This window comes from Symphalangus syndactylus, chromosome 9 (assembly GCF_028878055.3).
Source record: "Symphalangus syndactylus isolate Jambi chromosome 9, NHGRI_mSymSyn1-v2.1_pri, whole genome shotgun sequence".
NCBI lineage: Eukaryota > Metazoa > Chordata > Mammalia > Primates > Hylobatidae > Symphalangus > Symphalangus syndactylus.
In genome coordinates, this window is record NC_072431.2 from 17731281 (window position 1) to 17748355 (window position 17075).

Here is a 17075-nt window from a genome sequence, read left to right on the forward strand (position 1 = left end):
AATCTCTTGACCTCATGATACACCTGCCTCGGCCTCCCAAAGTGCTGGGATTACAGGCGTGAGCCACCGTGCCCAGCCATCATTTTCTGTTTTTGGCGTTTTTATAATGGTATTAAAAAATTTAATTTCTAATTGCTCATTACTGGTATATAAAATACAATTAGGTGTTGTATATTGACTTTGCATATTGAACCTTGCTGAATTTACTTATTATTTCTCTTAATTTTATATATACCTTAGGATATTCTGTTATCTGCAAATAATGGCAGTTTTACTTCTTATTTTCTTCTGTATGCCTTTTATTTTTATTTATGCATTATTACATTGCCTACAACTTCTACTGCAATGTTAAGCAAAAGGACTGAAATGGAATCCTTGCCTTGTTTCTGATTTTAGGGGGAATGCAGTAAGTCTTTCATCAATAAGTATGATGTTAGCTGTAAGATTCCTTTTTTTTTTTTTTTTTTTGAGACAGGGTCTTGCTCTGTCACTCAAACTGGAATGCAGTGGCGTGATCACTGCTGAGTGCAGCCTCAACTTCCTGGGCTCAAGTGATCCTCCCACCTCAGCCTCCCAAATAGCTGGGATCACAGGCACATGCCACCATGCCTGGCTAATATTTTTATTTTTTGTAGAGATGGAGTCTCACTATGTTGCCCAGGCTGGTCTTAAACTCCTTGACCCGAGCAATCTTCTCACCTTGGCCTCCCAAAGTGCTGGGATTACAGTCATGAGCCGCCATGTCTGGCCAATATTTTTTTTATGCCCTTTATAAAGTTGAGAAAGTTCTCCTGTATTCCGTGAAAAAGTGTTGTTTTCTTATATGATTTTTCTGCATCTACTGATTCTGCATCTACTGCATCTACTGATTCAATTCTTATTTTAGTCTATTAACATGATGGATTACATAGAGTTTTTCTGTTTTTATAAAAAAATTGTGGTATAAGCACATAAAATTTTTTGTGATTTTTGAATGTTAAACCAACTTCACATTCCTGGTATAAATCCTCACTTTACTGTGATTTTTAAAAAATATGTATTTCTGGATTCAATTTTCTCAAAGGTTTATAAAGGAGTTTTGTATATATTCATGAGGGATACTGGTCTGCAGGGTTTTCGTTTTTATTTTTTTAAATATCTTTATCTGATTTTTGCCAGACATTGTGGCTCACGCCTGTAATCCCAGCACTTTGGGAGGCCGAGGCGGGTGGATCACTTGTGGCCAGGAGTTTGAGAACAGCCTGGCAACAGGGAAAAACCCTATTTCTACTAAAAATACAAAAATTAGCTTGGTATGGTGGCGCACACCTGTAATCCCAGCTGCTGCGGAGGCTGAGACATAAGAAGCACTTGAACCTGGGAGGCAGAAATTGCAGTGAGCTGAGATTGCGCTGTTGTATTCCAGCCCAGGAAACAGAATGAGACAATGTCTCAAAAAATAACTAAATGAAATAAAATAAAATATCTTTATCTGGTTTTGGTATTAGGATTAATGCTTGCCTCATAAAATGACTTGGAAATTGTTCCTTCCTCTTCTATTTTCTGAAAAAGTTTTAGTAGAATTGGTACCATTTCTTCTCTTTGTTTAGTTCTGTCGACCAGTAATACCACGTGAGTCTGGTATTTTCTTTGTGGGAAGGTGCTAAACTATGAATTCAACCTGTTTAATAGATATAGAGCTATTCAGGTTATCCATATCTGCTTGAGTAAGACTGGTAGTTTGTGTGTTTAAAGCAATTTTTTCATTAATACTAAGTTATTGAATATATTGGCATACTTTTTTTTCATAACATTCCCTTATTATCATTACAATGTCTTAGGATCTGTGTGAACTCCCCCTTTTTATTTCTCACATTCATAATTTGTGCCTTGTCTCTTTTTCTCTTGACCAATCTGGCTATACTTTTACCAATTTCAGTTATCTTTTTAAAGAACCAACTTTTTGTTTTATTTATTTTTGTTTTTTTCTACATTGATTTGCAGTCGTATCTTCATTTTTCATTCTTTACACTTACTTTGCATTTAATTTGGTCTTTTTCCCTAGTTTTGGGTAGAAAGTTAGATTATTGATTTTAGGCCTTTCTTATTTTTTAACATAAGCATTTATTACTGTAAAGTTTTTTCTAAACATTGTTTTTGTTGCATCCCACACATTTTGATACACTGTGTTTCCTTTTCCTTTACTTCAAATTATTTCTAATTTCTCTTACAGTTTATTTTTTGACCCATGGGTTATTTTAAAGCATGTTTTTAATTTCAAAATATTTTAGGATTTTTTTCAAATATATTTTTCTTCTTTATTTCTACTTTAACTCCAATGTGGTCAAAGAATGTGTTCTAGGCCAGGCATGGTGGCTTAGGCCTGTAGTCCCAGCACTTTGGGAAGTGGAGGCAGGCTGATCGCTTGAGCCCAGGAGTCTGAGATCAGACTGGGCAACATGGCAAAGCCCCGTCTCTACAAAAAGTACAAAACATTAGCCAGGTGTGGTGGTGCATGCCTGTAGTCTCAGCTACTTGAGGAGGATCACCTGAGCCCGGGAGGTTGAGGCTGCAGTGAGCGAAGATTGTGCCACTGCACTCCAGCCTGGGCAACAGTGAGTGAGACCCTGTATCAAAAAAAAGAAAAAGGAGAATGTGCTCTACATGATTTCAGTTCTTTTTAACATATTGAATTTGTTTAATGCCTGAGCATATAGTCTATGTTAGTAAATGTTTCATGTGCCCTGGAAAAGAATGTATATTCTGTTGTAATTGAATAGAGAGTTCTATAAATGTCAAATAAGTCAAGTTGGTTGATAATGTTATTCTAGTCTTCTGTCTTTGTTCTAAAAAATTATTTTTACTTGTTCTATCTATTACTGACAGAGGAATGTTGAAATATCCAATTAAAATTGTGGACTGATGTATTTTTCCTTTCAGTTCTATCATTTTTTGACTCATTTATTTTGAAGCTCTATTATTAAGTGCATATAAATTTTGGATTGTTATATCCTTTTGATTAATTGATCCCTTTAATAATATCAAATGCCCTTCTTTATCCTCAGTAATATTCTCTGTTCGGAAGTTTTTTTCGGAAGATAATATAGCTACTCTTTTTTTTCATCAGTGTTTTACATGTTATATATTTTCCATCCTTTTTACTTTAATCTGTGTGCTTTTACATAGATTAATATGTTAAAAATTGATTTTTAAAGTGATTTTCTTGTATACAATGTGTAATTGGGTTAGCATATATTTTATTTAATATCATAATCTCTGCCTTGTAATTGGAGTGATTAGAACATTTATATTAATGTAATTGTTGTATGGTTGGGTTTAACTCTGCCATCTTGCTGTTTGTTTCCTGTTTGTCTCATCTGTTTATTTTTTCTTTTATCCTGCTTCCTTTGGATTAAATAAGGATTTTTGAAATTATCTATTTTTATCTCCACTATTTATTTTTTACTTTTTCCAATTCTATTGCAGTGTAATTGACAAATAAAATTGTATATGTTTAAAGTATACAACATGATGATTTCTTTTACATGTATATTGCGAGATGATTACCACGATCAACTTAACACAGGTATCACTCAACATAGTTAAGTTTGTGTGTGTGTGTTGAGAACACTTAAGATCTACTTTCTTAGCAAATTGCAATTAATCAATACAGTGTTATTAACCACAGTTATCATGCTCTATGTTGGATCTCTGAACCTATTCATCTTAAATCTGAAAGTTTGTACACTTTGACTGACATTTCCCCATTTTCTTCACTCCCAACCCCTGACAACTATATTTCTACTCTGACTTTATGAATTTTACTTTTTTAGATTCCATATATAAGTGAGATCATACAATATTTGCCTTTCTCTACCTGGCTTATTTCACTTAGCATGATGACCTCCAGTTTCATCTGTGTTGTGTATGGCAGGATTTCCTTCATGTTTATGGCTGAATAAACATTCCATTCTCTCTATATAACATATTCTTTATCCATTCACCCATGGATGGACATTTAGGGTGTTTATATATCCTGACTATTTTAAATAATGCTGCAGTGAGCACAAGGGTGCAGATATTTCTTCAAAATACTGCTTGCATTTCCTTCACACATATACCAAGAGTGGGATTGCTAAATACATGCTAGTTCTATTTTTAATTTTTTGAGAAATCTTTCTACTGTTTTCCATAATGACTGTACCAATTTACATACCTAACAGTGCACAAGCATTGTCTTTTCTCCATATCCTCTCCAGCACTTGTTAATTTTCATCTTTTTGATAATAGCTATCCTAACAGGTGTGAGGTAATATCTCATGTGATTTTTTTTTTTTTTAAGATAGAGACTTACTCTGTCATCTAGGCTGGAGTGCAGTGGCATAATCATAGATCAATGCAGCCTTAAATTCCTGGGCTCAAGTGATCCTCCCACCTCAGCCTCCTGAGTAGCTAGAATGCAGGTATATGCCACGATGCCTGGCTAATTTTAAAATCTTTTGTAGAGATGAGGCACTGTGTCACCCAGGCTGGTCTCAAACTCCTGGCCTCAAGTGATCCCCCCTGCCTTGGCTTCCCACAATGCTGGGATTATAGGCATGAGCCACCATGCTGAGTCCCTCATTGTGATTTTGATTTGCATTTCCCTAATGATTTTATCTGCACTTTTGGTTTACTAGCTATACTTGTTTTGTTTTTCAAAAAATTAATAGCTGTTCTAGGGTTTACAGTATACATCTTTAACTTACTACAGTCTACTTTCAAAAACTATTATACCGTTTCATGTATAGTTTAAGAACCTTACAAAGGCATCCTTCCAAATTCCCCCTCATTCCTTTGTGCTATTGTCTCAGATATTTTGCTTCTATGTATGCCGTAAACCTTATAATACAGAGTTGTTAGTTTTGCTTATAGTCGATTACCTTTTAAAGACATTTTCTACTTCAGAAAAAAACTTTTATATGTATTCACATGTTTACCATTTCTGGCACTTATTTCTTTGTGTAGATCCAGGAATCCTTTATTTCTTGTTGTATAGGGCTACTGGCAATTAACTTTCTAAGCTTTTGTTACCATTATTCTTTTTTTAGAAATTGTGGTAAGAACACTTAACGTAAGAGCTACCCGCTTAACAAACTTTTAAGTGTACAATACAGTATCGTTAACTACAGACTGGATAATAGATTTATAGAACTTAATCATCTTACAGAACTGAAATTTTATAATTGTCGAATAGCAACTCCTCCCCTCTTGTTGATCTTAAAATGGTTTTCTTTCACTTTGATTTTTGAAAGATATTTTCATGGATGTAGTATTCTGGGCCAAGAGTTTATTTTATTTTTCTGTCAGCACTTTAAAGACGTTCTGTTGTCTTCTGACCTGTGTGCTTTCTGGTAAGTCAGCTGTCGTTTTTTATCTTTGTTTCTCTTTATGTGGTGTATCTCTTTCCCCTGACTGCTTTAAAATGTTTCCTCATTATTAATGGATTTCAACAATTTGATTATGAAGTGCCTAAAGAGGTTTAATTTATATTTATTCTGCTTGGGGTTTTTGGATCTATGTGTTTTTTTTAATTTCAACAAATTTGGATTTTGGGGGCCATTATTTCTTCAATTACATTTTATGTCCACTTCTTTTCCCCAAGTCTTCTCTCCTGCTAGGACTCCAGTTAAATGGATATTAGACACTTCGATTAGTCCCACAACTCACTAAGATGTTGTGCCATTTTTTTCAGTATCATTTTCTCTTTGTGCTTCATGTTGGTTAGTTTCTATTGCAGTGTCTTCAAGTTCAGTTGTCTTTCCTGGTATGGCATTTTTTACCTCTTGAAGTTTTATTTGGCTCTTTTTAAATCTTCCATTTTTCTCCTCATCAAGTTTATGTTTCCCTTTACATCTTGACCATATTTATAAGATTTGTGGTACTTGTTGTAAGGTTCTTGTCTATGAATTCCACGATGTATGGCTTTTCTGGGTCTGTTTCTGTTAATTGCTTTTTATTCTGGTTATGGGTAATATTTTTCTGCATCTTTAAAGACCTGGTAATTTTTAATTGGATACAAAATTGTAAATTTTGCTGTCTTTGCTACTGGCTTTAATGTATTCCTTTAAAGATTGTAGAGGTTTTTTGTTGTTGTTTGTTTTTTTGTTTTTCCTGGCATCCTAAGGTACTTAGGTATCATTTAAGGTTGGATTTTAAGCTTTTTTTTTTTTTAGAGTGGGTACAGAGAAACCTTTATTTTGGGACTAATAGAGTTCCATCACTAGGCATGAGCCTTCCGAGGATGCTAATTATTGTATGGAGTCTCTTTACTTTGGTTAGTGGGAACATGAATGCCTTCCAATTCTGTGTGATCTTCAGAATTGTTCTGGAAAGTCTTTTCCCAGCCTGGGGGTGTTTTCTCTTATGTATGTTCAGAATAATACTCAGCCAAAGTCTCAAACAGACTCCTCTTCAGATCTTCAGAGCTTTTTCTCTGTGCAACACTCTTTTTTGGTACTCTGCCTTGTAAGTTCTAGCCATTTTGGTATCCTCAGACCTGATCTTGATCTCTTTAGCTCAGCAGGCATGTCAGATTCTTTGTGTTCCCCTCCCTGCACTGTGGCTGAACACCAGCTCTCAGTAGTAAGCTAGGACATCCTAAAGTGCATCTCATTTGTTTTCCTTCTCTCAGTGATCAGTCCTATGCTGCCTATTGTCCAACATCTGAAAACCATTATTTCATCTATTTTTTATCAAGCTTTAGAGTTGTTTATAATTGAAGAGAAATTCCTATTACTGCTAATTCTCCTTGGTCATAGGAGAAGTCCCTTGTTTAGATTTTGCCCCACCATTCTGCTGAAACTCTTTGTATGAAGGCCACCAATGATCTCCAGATTGCTAAATCTAATATTGCCTGTATTTAAGATTCACAAAAGACAGTTAACTCTCCTTCAGAACTCATAAAACTATACAGATGGCAGAAGTAGAATGACATGTAAGAGCACTGAGTAAACCTATTTAGCACTTTATTTTTATTTTATTTTATTTTTTATTTTGGACACCTCAAGACCATTGAGTACTGTTTAGCACTTTAAATAAAATTAGTCATGAATTCTTAAAAGTTTCATAGACAGCCTGGGGCTTACCTAAGTGAAATGCACTTGTTTGGAAATGCGCCTGGGATATTGTTTTTATTCAGGTATGGTGAGGCTGACACATGAGGAGACAGTTGCCACTGAAAAGGTAGTTTGTTTCTCACAGTTCTCAGGAGGAGGGAGCTTGCAGTACCACACAGGGACACATAGATTTCGAAATGTGGGTCAGATGAGAGGCAGAAAGAGAAAAGGGAAAGCATGGGCAGAAGCCTTGATTGCGGTTGTCATGGGAAAGGATGGGAGAGAAACGGTAAGGAACCAAGCACGGGTAGGATTGGATGGTTTGAATAATTTCTATGGGCTCTGGGCTCTTGGGGTGGACCTCAGTTATCCACTGCATGGCCCTGGAGAGATTAGAGCAGAGGAATATTGCCTTCTGAAGTGTAAAAACCAGCTAGAGATGGTGTGAAGTAAGAGTTCTGGACTCGCTAGTTTGCATACGAAAGGCATGCTCACAGGCAAGTTGTTTGCTATCTCAGAAATTGATTAACCCTGGGAGGGGCAGGTCCCAAGGTGTCAAAGCATCATAAAATGCAGAAAAAAAAAAAACATGACTAATACACAACTATAACAAACTGACCAACCTCACAGAGACTTGTCTTCAGTGAGGGAATGAGAGAGGGGAGACAAAGTGACTCCTGGAGGGCTTGGTCCAGTCAAGAGTCCAGAGGCCAGGACCCAGAGCCTCTGTAGTGAATGGGCCACTGTCTTCTCACAGGTGGGTCTCTGCAGTCTTGCTGCTGGTTTTACTTTTCCTTTTCACACTGTAGTCATGGTAATGTTTATGATGTATGTCTGATCATGTTGCTCATCCACTTACACTCTGCAGTGGCTATCCATTATTCATAGAATCAAGCTGAAACTTCCTAACATGGGATTCAGCTAATATTTAGTCTCATTTCTTGCCATAAGTCACTCCTCCTCAGTGCCCTACATGCACCAAATCCTGTCCCCCACCAAACACACAATGTAATCAGCTATACTGAATTTCCCCCAGTTCTTTAAAAACATCGATCTCCTTTTTCTTTCTTCACACTTGTTCCCTTTTGTTCTAACTTTGAAGAATCCTTCAGAAATTGACTCAAGCCTATCCTTCTCAGAGAGGTTTTTCTTGACTGTCCTCCAATCCAGGCCGGCTCAAGGGACCCACTGAATCTTCACACAGCACTCTGCTTCACCATCATGGCTCTAACCACACTTCTGTAATTGCCTATTTACTTCTGTCACTTGCTATGAGGACAGTGCCCATATAATTCGTGTTCACCTCTGTATTTGCATCACCTAGTACAGTGCATGGCCCATGGCGGTCTTTCAGGAAACATATCTAAAATGCATGTAAATGAATGAAGTAGCAATGCTATAGGACTAGGCCTGGGTGGGATTTAGGTGTTCCCAGAAGGGGCCTGAGCTGACACTGATCTGAGAAGTGCCTCGGGCTTCTAACACTCTTTCTACTGGGATAACTGCCGTTGGGGCTAGGTTGGGGAGGTCATAAACAATTCCTGACACTGAATGAGAACCAAACTAGTCTCCAGGGAAGAGAGAAGAGGAAATATAGCATTTTGTTGGGAAATTTGTCCTCAGTAAGTTCACTCTGGGTCATTTAGTTCTTTATGCCCGAACAAGTTAATATACCCGTCAATAACAGTGAGTGCTCTGATCTTAAATTTGTTTAAAATCAGGACAGGGATCACAACATATAACAAAAGAAGATGAGTCATAAGAAATCCAGTGTTATTAAGAAAAAACAGGCCAGGCACGGTGGCTCACACCTGTAATCCCAGAACTTTGGGAGGCCAAGGCAGGTGGATCACGAGGTTGGGAGATCGAGACCATCCTGCCCAACATGGTGAAACCCAATCTCTACTAAAAATACAAAAATTAGCTGGGCATAGTGGCGCGCGCCTGTAATCCCAGCTACTCGGGAGGCCGAGGCAGGAGAATCACTTGAACCAGGGAGTCGGAAGTTGCAGTGAGCCAAGGTGGCGCCACCGCACTCCAGCCTGGTGACAGAGCAAGAATCTGTCTAAAAAAAAAAAAGCAATAACACTTTATAAACTTTGTGATATTTATTTTCATTTTCAGCATTAACAGAGGTGACAAATATTACATGTCCATTTTTCTGAACCGATAGCTTAAGCCATCTTTTCCAAAGAACAAAATTTTTAAAATATTTGAGAAAGAAATCTCCAAATGCTAAAGAAACCTCTGTATAGGAAAGGAAGTTACTCACACATCTACAAAGGAAGAAGAGATGGGGAAGAAGATCTGGAGGTGCTGAATAGCTCTAGTACATTTTGATTAAGGTCTAGACTAGAGAAACTAGCCTAAAATTACAGTAGGACATATTAGGTTAGACAGCAGAGGAAGAGATCAAGAGATCCAACTCTCTCTTTCTCTCTCTCATACACACACATGCACTCACACACACACCCCTCACACACATTAGCAGATTGTTGTATACTGAGTTTGTTTGTTTGTATACTGAGTTTGTTTAAAAGACAGGGGTATATCCAGGCTACTTTTTCCAAGGCAACTTTAAACATTAAATGACAGATGTTTTTCTTCCTCTAGCAGTTCCTTTTGTAAAAGGAGGGGACTCTACACTCTTAGATTTCTTTTGTTTGGAACCTTGTCAGCATTGCTTTGCCCATTTCAAGAAAATGTTTTCAGAAATTGTGAACATTGCTGATAACATCAGTTCCCTCATCAGAAAAGCAATCAAGCTGGTGTGCACGCACTCTGGATGATATATGGGGGTGGTCACTGGGAATGGTAGGCCTCTTCCTTGTTATTATGTGTTACTAACCAGAATTTGGGAAATATATGTGACTATAAATTCTCGATATCAAATCTGCCAGCACCAGCCAGAGATAGGAATAATAGATGTCAAGATAAAGGCAGATTTAAGTGACTGTAGTTTAGGCAAACACTTGGTAAAAGTTAGGGCAGGGGTCCCCAACCCCCAGGCCCCAGACCAGTACCAGTCCATGGTCTATTAGGAACTGGGCTGCACAGCAGGAGGTGAGCAGCGGGCAGGTGAGTGAGTGAAGCTTCATCGGTATTTACAGCTGCTCCCCATCGCTGGCATTACTGCCTGAGCTCCACCTCCTGTCAGATAAGCAGCAGCATTTGATTCTCACAAGGGCATGAATCCTACTGTGAACTGTGCATGTGAGGGATCTAGGTTGTGTGCTCCTTATGAGAATAGAATGTCTGATGATTTGTCAGTCACTGTCCCCCATCACCCCCAGATGGGATCATCTAGTTGCAGAAAAGAAGCTCACAGCTCCCACTGATTCTACATTATGGTGAGTTGTATAATTATTTCATTATATACTATAATGTAATAATAATAGAAATAAAGTGCACAATAAATGTAATGTGCTTGAATCATAGCGAAACCACCACTACCACTCACCCTCCCCCACCCAAGTCCATGGAAATATTATCTTCCATGAAACTGGTCCCTGGTGCCAAAAAGCTTGGGGGCCGCTAAATTAGAGGGTTACTAGGAAATGTCAGGCAAGGATTTGTGCATTTTAGATGGTTGGATGAGAAAACCAGTTGGTAAAGTCCTTCTCAAATCTAAGATGCTGTGATGCTATTATTTATTCCTGTGTGTGTGTGTGTGTGTGTGTGTGTGTACAGGGTACAGTGTGTGGAAAGTGCCAGCTGCAGCTGTTTATTACTCTGAAAATGGCTTCTCTTCTCTGTGCTGTGGCTTTCCACACCACAAACTCTCCACTAACACAGCATCTGTAGCTGCAAGGAGGGTTTTATAGCCTGCCCTGACATTTTTGTTGCTGATGTTGTTTAGTGTGGGCTGGGGGTGAGGCAGAGGGGAAAGGAGAAGTGTTCTAGCTGGGAGCACCCTCCGGGCATGGAACACAGGTCCTACCTGGAAAGGTCTAAGATTCTCTCATCTGTCCTCCTGCGGTGTATGACGCACCACAGCTGCAGGAGATCAGAATTTTACTGTTTAACTATTTGATGCTGGTTTTCTTGCAGCCTACCCTGTATCTCCAGTTTTAGTTCCTATTATTATAAGTTTTTCTGGCCTAGTCACTGAACCTTTAGAACTTAAATTTCTCTCTGGCTCTTGGTCTATACTATGATACGAATTTTCATATTTGTTTTTCTCTCTACGTGTGTTAGCAAAATTGAAGTTTTGAATAAAAGTGTTGCCAAATGATAAAATGTATGGTTGTCAAATATTTATCTATAAGTCCTTTCCTTTATTAAAAAAAAAAAACCTCAATTTGTGATTATTGTAGAAAGTTGAAAGCATAAACAGTCAAATAACCAGTTGTTTGAAAAGCTAAGGGAAAGCCAGTTGTGTTTTGCTGGTGGCAAAATGGCAGGTGGACTGATTCTGGAATAAGAAAACACGGGTTCAAATAGAGGTTCTGCAGTTGCCTGGCTTCGTGGTCTTTAACATGTCAGTAAAATTGAGGCAAAAATGAAATGCCTTACTCTGAAAAGGCATGCATGCGGGAGGGCCTACACAAAGTAGCCACCCAATAAAGGTTAAGAGACTTGCACTGAATAATGAGAAAATGGGCGATTAGAGTTTTTAACATGCCTGCACATTTTCTCTTTGTTCTGACCCCACTTCATGACATACAGCAAATCTTAAAAAGAAAAGAAAAAGAAATAAAGGGAAAAAGAATATAACGATATGATATTGCTTTAAGGCCTTTAGAATAGCGATATGTTATATCGAAAGATTGAACCATTTTTATGAAAACTCAAAACACTTCATTCCCTCCGAGCACTGTGCCTCCACCCCTAGAGGGCAGCATGTCCTCAAAGAAATTCACCCAGGGCCCAATTAGAATCCATCTAAATGGCCAATTACCTTCAATTGAATTATTTCTCAACGACCTTAAAAATAACCCTTGAAACTCATTAGGCACACTATCCAGAATTTAAGGGAGTGTTACCTGCACTTTCTAATGACTCCCTCAGAAGCATGTTTTATTGAGACTGTCAAATAAATAAAGTGCCCAGGAAATTAAGAAACCTGGTGACCAGGCATCGCCTTTGTGGAAGGACCTCTACTCAGGAGGAAGCCCCTGCTGGTTTCCCAGATGAGCCTGCTCCTTCGAAAGTGATTTCCTGCCACAACCTCTCCTCTTCCGACTCTCCTCAGAGCTCAGAAGTGACAAGGTGAGAGCTAGAGGTCCTTGCTCTTCCTCATCCCACCCACCTGCCTCCTTCACTTCCCTTCATTCCTGGCCCGTTAGGTTAAGGGTGCTTAAGGCACTTGAGCCTGGGCTCTTACCCGCTGTTCTTTTGTTTCTAGAATTAACTTTCACTTTCCCTCACTAACACCTTCATCATTGCCTCATACATAATGGAGAAAACACAGGCCTCACCCACTTCCAGACCCCAAATCCCCCCAATGATATGATGAGGCCCACTGCACACAACACTTCACACGCTCTCCAGCCCAGCAGCTCTCAAGCGTTTGGGGCACATAGCACTGGCGTTTTACACGCGAGTCTCCATGCCGCCTCCTCAGTGTCTTTCTGTCTTCAGGAGCTCTGAGTTGCAATCCAGGCCCAGCTGCTAATCAGAGCCTAGTGGTTCTAATATGCAAAATGAAAGAGAATGCCAGCTGCCTTCACCCAAGTTCTAGAGAGGCATATAGGGATTACCAGTCACTTTGATGCCACAGTCATCTTGGAGAAAAGATGACACAATTTCTTCTATTCATAGAGACACGTCAGTGAGGTTTCTATACTCATTCTGGTTTGATTTTTGGATTTCTGGTGACTTTTTCTCAAAAAATATGGGGTTTGGGTGGATGAAACAGTTTTCATCTATGTATGGGATGTTGTCAAAACAGGACACTAGAGTTGTTTTTGTTTTAATGAAAAATAACACTTCCAATATTGAAAGGCAGTATCCATTAATTCAATCGAACATTATTTCATAAGCAAATATGTTTGAAAAAATTAGCAAGTAAATGCATAAATAAATTACCTACATTGAAAGCTGATACTGCCAGATATGATAGCATGTTTCCTGCTAACTAGTTTACATTTCTTTTGAAGTGAATTTCTGGCTGACAGTGTTCATGTCACAGATGGTATCCTCACCTGCTTCATTAAGGCCTGTTTAGAATACAGTTCTAATGTAGGTTTTATTCCATGTAGAACCACCTAGAGATAATTTTAAATGATGATATCGACTAACAAACACGTAATCAAGAAGCTCTTAAAATTTTATTAAAATTCAGGTCTTTCACCATTAGCAAACCTGCTTCATTAACATATTAATAGATAATGTTCCTGCTCATAATTAGCGTGTATTTTCTTTGCATCATTGTAGTTGAAAGAATTCAGGTGGGGTTTGATAGAAAAGTTTTTTTTATCTCTGCCAACAAAGCACCTGGGAGAATAACCGAAGCTCCTGGCCACCATTTCCATTTTAATCATCCGCTTCCTCCCTCCCAGAGTTTTTCTCCTTAAGCTCAGTTTTATTTATTTTCCCCATATTCAGCCCTCTGTGAATTATAGACATGTTAAGCCATGGACTACCTGCAAGTGAACAAGGATTTGGCCCACTTACTGAAGGATGAATGCTAACTGCAAGAGAAACTCCAGGTGTAAAAATATTTTCATCCAGAGATTGAGAAAAGCTGGAATCTGAAAACTGAAAATAAGCTCATCTTTTTCTTTAAAATAATTAAAAATCCTACTTGTTCTATGAGAGTGTATAGAATATAGAATATAGTCCATGTCACATTTTTATGAAAAGAGTGATGTCCATTTCAAGGAATGATGTTTTACAGAGAGGAATAATTGAGGGATCTGCCTAGGGAGGCTTTTGTTTTTGTTTTTGAAGTGACCACAGAATTAGAGTAAGTCTATAACTGAGGCCTTTGGAATAAAGCTACAGGGTTATTTTGGAATATTCTCACTGCAGTGATTTACTACTGTAACTTATTAGCAATAAAGAATGGAATTGGTACTATCCCTTAAGATGAAAATCTCAGATAAAAGAGAAAATAATATTTATACTAAAAATAGCAATTATCTTCTAATATGGTCTAAACTACCAGACAATTTTGTTGACCACTGCCATTTTGAAGCAACACAATTCTGTGACTTTAGAGTACATCTCGACATGAGGCAGAAGCCTCCCACTTGGTCTAGCATATTGGAACCTCTTGGATGGGTCAGAGATTAGTTTTACTTACAAGGAGTACACACAACAGTCCTGCTGCACTGTGGGTATGGGTTCAAGTGTTTGAGGTCTTCGAGAACATCTCATTGCCCACTTATTTTATGCAGGAGCAAATCCAGGCCCAGAGAAGTCCAACAACATTCTCTAGAGCTGTCAGTTCATTAGGCGTTGAGTTGAGGATGGCATTAAGGCCTTCTGATTTTTTTTTTTTAACCATATCTCTTTCTTAAAATTTGCCAGCCCTGATTTTCTCAATAAGAGAAGAATTGAAATTATATCTATGAATTATTAAAATATAGTGATACAACATGCTGGTTGTGAGGGGAGAATAAGCTGAATATGATCCCAAAGAACATTGTCATCGTCCACCCAGGATACCACCTGGATAAAGGGAGGATTCAGTTACAGTACAGGAGAGATACCGCCTTTGTCCTTTTAACACTGATCCCAAAATGCTGTTTCTACATTTGTGAGTTAACAGAACTTAGTGTAACATATCCACTCGAACTTTTTGCAGTGGTGGAAATGTTAGATATCCATATTAGCCAATACTGGAGCCAATAGCCACATGTGGCTATTCAGCATTTAAAATGTGGCTAGGGCAGCCGAAGAACTAAATTTTTAATTTTATTTAATCTTAGCTAATTTACTTTTAGATAGCTGCATGGGGGCTAGTGGCTATTCTATTGGACCGCACAGATTTCAGCACAGCCTGTTGGAAGAGCTATTATAAATTCAGATAATGTCAGTGAGCTAGAGACCTCTGGTGGAGGGGACTGATACCTGCAAGACGCTGAGCACAACTTTTTTTTTTTTTTTTTTTAAGACGCAAACATTTCAAGATTGGTCACGTATTTTAATACCAACACCACTGCTTAATGTGACATGCAAATTCTCTAGGTAGTAAGGGATGGAATAACAAAGAATGCAGAGACTAACTATTATATTGATTAATATTTGCTGTGGTGATACCAAGTTTCTGTTACTAGGCTTAACAGGACCCTAGAAGGATAGTTTAACTAGAAGGATAGTTGTATTGTGGTTCTCTGGCACGAGAAATGGAATGTCCTAGGTCCCCAGGCAGATCTAGAAGCATTCTTTGTGATGGGAGATGGTCTCAAGCTGTATCAATTAAGAGGTGATGTAGCTTGGCGGAAGTCTGCACCAAATTCAAGACAATGGCTGTTTGAGCATGTTGCTAGAAAACAAATGCCAGTGCTGTTTCCACCTTCTCGCCGACACACAACCACACACGGTTGCCTCCATAAAGCTAAGGTAACCTGTTGCTCTTAAGGTAGGTTAAAAAGAGAGATTTGGGGCCTTTTTACCCCTCTTAAGTGGCACTCCCTACAATGGAGTTCACCGATGTATTGGGTTCCTTTCTGACCCTACTGTTTTCCACATTGCTTGTTATACTCTCCAGGAAATTTGAGGGCTCCTTTTTCTTTCTCTGGTAATTCTTACCTCTTCTCAAATTTATCTTTGCTTGGCTTCAATCCTGCTTCCATGACTGAAAGCTACAAAAGTGCCTAAGACAGAGATTGCTAGCTGGCTTTAATAGTTGTCAAAAGTAATAGAACTAATTTTTAGCTAGCATTTTCTAGGCATTTTCTAAACGTAAACTACTTAAAATAATGCTCAATATATGCTGGTTATTAGTATTTATGAGAATTAGAAATATCTTATATAGCCAAGTTCATCATTTATGGCTTTTGAATTTCTGGCTTATGTAAGTTCCTGCGTACCTTAAAGGGATCCAAATGTCTTCCTAAAGACCCATGGATGGTTTGACTACACATTTAGAAAATCAGTGAGACTCTATTAAATACGATTGGAATTAATAACTTAAATTGGAAAAGTAGCTAGATATAAAATTTTAAAGAAAATATACTAATCAGCCAGGCATGGTGGCTCTTGCCTGTAAATCCCAGCACTTTGGGCAGCCAAGATGGGAGGATTGCTTGAAGCCAGGAGTTTGAGACCAGCCTGGGCAACATAGTGAGATACTGTCTCTACAAAAATTTTTTTAAAAAATTAGTTGGACATCGTGATGCACACCTGTAGTCCCCAGCTACTTAGGAGGCTGAGGTGGGAGGATCCCTTGAGCCCAGGAGGTTGAGGCTGCTGTGAGGCGTGATCACCCTACTGTAATCCAGCCTGGGCCACAGAGCGAGACCCTGTCTCACAACCAGATTTACGGGTTGTGTGATCTTGGGCAAGTTACTCAGCCTTTCTGATTGTGGTCTCTTCCTTTATAAAATGTATATAATAGCAATCACCTCAAAGAACTGTATGAGAATCAAACAAGACAGCACATAAGCCACCAGGCAGTTGGGAGAGTCTCAGGAACTAATGATGGTACATGCCATGATTAACAGTAAAACAAAATGGATGATATTACAAGGCAGTTAGAAATAACACTGAATCAGGCACCAATATTTGGATTAGAACCAAACTTCTTACTTACTAACCTTAACTTTAAAACATATACACGGCCAGGCACAGTGGCTCACACCTGTAATCCCAGCACTTTGGGAGGCCGAGGCAGGTGGATCACCTGAGGTCAGCAGTACAAGACCAGCCTGGCCAACATAGTGAAACCCTGCCTCTACTAAAACTACCAGAAAAAAATTAGCTGGGTGTGGTGGCCGGCACCTATAATCCCAGCTACTTGGGAGGCTGAGGCAGGAGAATCGCTTGAACCTGGGAGGCAGAGGTTGCAGTGAACCGAGATCACGCCATTGCACTACAGCCTGGGCAACA

The 17075-nt window shown here is 38.6% G+C and overlaps 1 long non-coding RNA gene across 2 annotated transcripts in view; it reads right to left on the reverse strand.

The window, feature by feature from the left end:
* Positions 1-17075, reverse strand: part of LOC134737490 (uncharacterized) — a 117314-nt gene that overhangs the window by 73234 nt on the left and 27005 nt on the right. The window contains exon 1 of one of the 2 annotated variants that reach the window (XR_010122458.1): positions 7700-7828. The exons of the other annotated variant lie outside the window; for it this stretch is intronic. This is a non-coding gene — a long non-coding RNA (uncharacterized lncRNA). Of the gene's footprint in view, positions 1-7699; positions 7829-17075 lie in introns of those variants that run through there. 2 annotated transcript variants of the gene reach the window in all.